Source organism: Elephantulus edwardii, unplaced genomic scaffold, assembly GCF_000299155.1.
Source record: "Elephantulus edwardii isolate Elephantulus edwardi_28Jun2011 unplaced genomic scaffold, EleEdw1.0 scaffold00039, whole genome shotgun sequence".
NCBI lineage: Eukaryota > Metazoa > Chordata > Mammalia > Macroscelidea > Macroscelididae > Elephantulus > Elephantulus edwardii.
The window spans coordinates 7048442-7052264 of NW_006399789.1; positions in this window are offsets into that span (position 1 = coordinate 7048442).

Consider the following 3823-nt stretch of genomic DNA (forward strand, 5'->3'; position numbering starts at 1 on the left):
ATTTTGCAGTCTGAAATTGACTGAACATGCAATCAGGATGTGTTAATGATAAGTGTAACAAATTATGAAGTTTAAAAAGTAATGTGTCACTGGAAATTTACTGTTTAGTGCAATAAGGTTGTTTTTAGTTGTTGTTAATATCACTTATTCTTTCCTGAATATAATTTCTTAGAGTTAATCCAGGCCACATGTAAATAGGTAGTTTATGAAGTGTTCACTAAAGGTGGTTGTAAAATGCCTTCTTTCCAGTGGAATTGACATCACAGTCCTTCTAAAGCAGTCAAAACCTAACCAGTCCACAGAAGCAGAAAAACAACTGATGAATGGTGTTTTATGTGTCGTCGACTTGGAACTGACTCATAGTTGACCCTCCAGTGAATTTTCAGAGACTGTAAATCACATGACAAGAGATTTCCCATCTTTCTCCTGATAGATTTGAACCACCTGCCTTAGGGTTAATAGCACAACTCCTTGCCCACTAGACTACCAGAGCTTCCTTGATGAATGACGTTAAATCTAATAAAAATTAATAAGTTTTAGACTACCCAAATTACTTTGAGAAAAATTTAATGAAAATGTTTCTTGTGTAAGTCTGATTAGAATTTGATGCAAGTTGTGTTGATTGTTGTTGACTGCCTTCGAGTCAAGCACAATTCATAGCGACCCCATGAACAAATGGCCTGAAGTCTCTCTACAACTATCAACACTTATCAAAGGTTATAGAGTTTCCAGAGGCATGTTATTTAGGAAATGGATGCCACTCCTGCTTCCAAACCTGTCATAGTATGTTATTGTTTTTATGTGCCATTGAGTCACCTGCAATGTATGGTGACCCTGTGTACAGCAGCTCTGAACCCTTCCCTGTCCTGAGCCAGTCTCACTAACTCTGACACACAAACCCCCCTCATCCCAGTTACTGTATCAATCCATCTCATCTGGGTTCTCCTCTCTTGCGCTGTCTGTCCACCCTTCTGAACATGATGTCCTTCTCCAAGGACCAAGTAGAAGGCATTCTTTTACCACCAGGTAAGATTATTTTTGGGCGGTGGGGGGAGAGGAAGGAAGTTCTTAAATCTTTCTTCCACATTTCTCAGGGGTTTTAGTGGAAAGGAGCCCAGGTGTCACACTGATAAAGCACATGGTTGTGAACTAAAAGGAACCCATCAGCTGCTCTTTGGTGGGAAAATGACAGTCAAGCTTGTGTAAAGCTTTACAATCTTGGAAAACCATTGGTTCTTCTCTGTCCAGCAGGGTCACTGTGGGTCAGAATGGGTTAGAATCCAGGGATTTTGCTTTGGTTTCTACTGAGATTATTAGCTTTGGCTCAATAAAAGAGAGATTTCACTTGGCAGAGAGACACACAGACTTGGAAGTGATACAATGAGCATCTTGTTCACATTGTGTGACAAAAATGAGGTTATAAATTACCATAATTGCTATGATAAAGATGTCTCAACACATTGAGGAATAAACATAGGATGTTTTCCTTTTTCAGGTATTGCTATCAACTATTTTTTTAATCGCTTCCAGGCTGAGTCCTGGGTGGAAACACAACCTCTCTTGTCTGAATTTAATGTTTGTCACAAAAGATAAGGATTCATAAAAAAAAATTATTAATTTGCCCAGCACCCCTTAATTCCTCTGTCATAGAAGATCTCTGCTCTCTCTACACTTCAGTACACAGACTATGGGCTTAAGACCAAGGTTAAGTGTCTGATATAACCCATCCATATATAATGTGATCCAAGGGCTGCATTTGACCTAAGCCACACTAATAAGAATAATTTCATGGCCCTTTCTAATTGTTTTTCACTTTGAGGAGAAGCTGCATCAAATGAATATCCTATAAATAATAGATCTAGAATTACCAGGCTAATTCTACCAGTGATCTTCAATGAGAGAGGAATTAAGGGTGCTGGGGACATAGAATTGAGAGTTACTTGTTCTAATCTGAAAGGAATGAGGTACTCTAACCAGCTTAGACCAGGAAGCAGTCATATGAACAGAGCAAGAAAATATTGTATGGTTCTAAATTAAGAAATTATTGTGTCAAGAATGCATCCTATCTCCATACCTTTTCAATCTATATGCAGGACAGATCACTCAGGAGGCTTGACTCTATGAAGAAGAATGCAACATCAGGATTGGAGGAAGATTCATCAATAACCTGCATTATATAGATTACACAACTTTGCTAGCCAAAGTTGAAAGGGCTTGACGCATTTGCTGCAAAAGGTAAAGGACTACAGTCTTCAATATGGATTGAAGCTCATCAAGAAAACAGCAGGCTAATTGGCAGCACCATGATAGATGCAGAAGAGATTAAGATTGTTAACAATTTCAGTTTGCTCAGGTCCACAGTCAACAATCTTGGCACCAGCAGCCAAGAAATGAAAAGATGAGTTGCTTTGGGAAATTCTGCAGTCAGGGACCTCTTCAGAGTGCTAAAAGGCAATGATGTCAGTCTAGAGACTAAGGTGTTCCTGATCCAGGCCATGTCATCTCAATTACTTGCTATGCACCTAAGAGCTGGACAATGATGAAGAATGACAGAAGAACTGATGTCTTTGAGTTGTGGTGTTGGAGAACAGTATTGGACATTCCATGGACTGCCAAGAGAATAAACAGGTCTGGAGAGGGTGAAACCAGATTGCTATTTGGAGGCAAGGATCATGAAACTCCATCTAACACTCTTTGGGCACATGACCAGGAAGGGGCCAGTCCTTGGAGGACATCATGCTTGGAAGGGTGGAGAATGCGCAGGAGAGGAACACAGTGGACGAGATGGATTGACACCATGAATATATGGCACTGGGGGCAGATGTGTCAGAGACAGTGAGACTGACTCAAGATAAGGCAAGGTTCAGAGGTTTTGTTCATGCAGTCACTATGAGTTGTAGTTGACTCAATGACACATAACAAGCTCTTACCTAAATCCCATAGGATTGTCCCTATTGGGGTTTTTTTTTCCTGAATCCTTACCTTTGTGATAGTGTAAGTATGTAAGCATTACAAATTATGGCTAACATAGAGAAGAGTTGGAATCCCAGAACACTTATTTGTCTTCATACGAAGCCTGTACCTAGACCAAGAGGCTGTTGTGTGAACAGAACAAGAAAATACAACATGGCTTAAAATTAAGAAAGGTGTGCACCAGGGTTGCATCTTCTCTCCAGACCTACTCAATCCGTATGTTGAGCAAGTTCTTCAACAGGCTAGACTCTGTGAAGAAGAATATGTCTTTGGTAAAATGGTAAGCTCATTAATAATCTACATTATACAGATGGCACACTCTTGCTTGCTGAAAGTGAGGAGGACTTGAAATAATTTTTTGTAGAAGATCAAAGAAGTCAGCCTTCAATATGGGTTGCATCTCAATGTCAATAAATTTTTTTCATCACTGGACCATTAGAAATCATCTTGACAGATGGAGAAAAGATTTAAAATGTCAAAGACTTCATCTAACTTGGATTAACAGCCAGTACACTTGGTATCTGCAGTCAGGAAATCAGGAGCTAGGAAAGTCTGCAGTTAGGGACTTCTTCAAATTATTGAGAAGCAATGATGTCATGTTGAGGACTAAAGTGAGCCTGATTCAGGCCATGATTCTTTCAATCACTTGTTATTCATCTGAGAACTGGACAATGGATAAAGATGACAGAAGAAGAATTGATACCTTTGAGCTGTCATATTTGGGAAGAGTACTGAATATACCATGGAAAAGGTACAGCCAGAGTGCTGCTTGGAGGCAAAAATAACAAAGCTTCACCTTACATACTCTGGGCACGTTGCAAAGAGAGGCTGTTCCTTGGAGAGGGACATA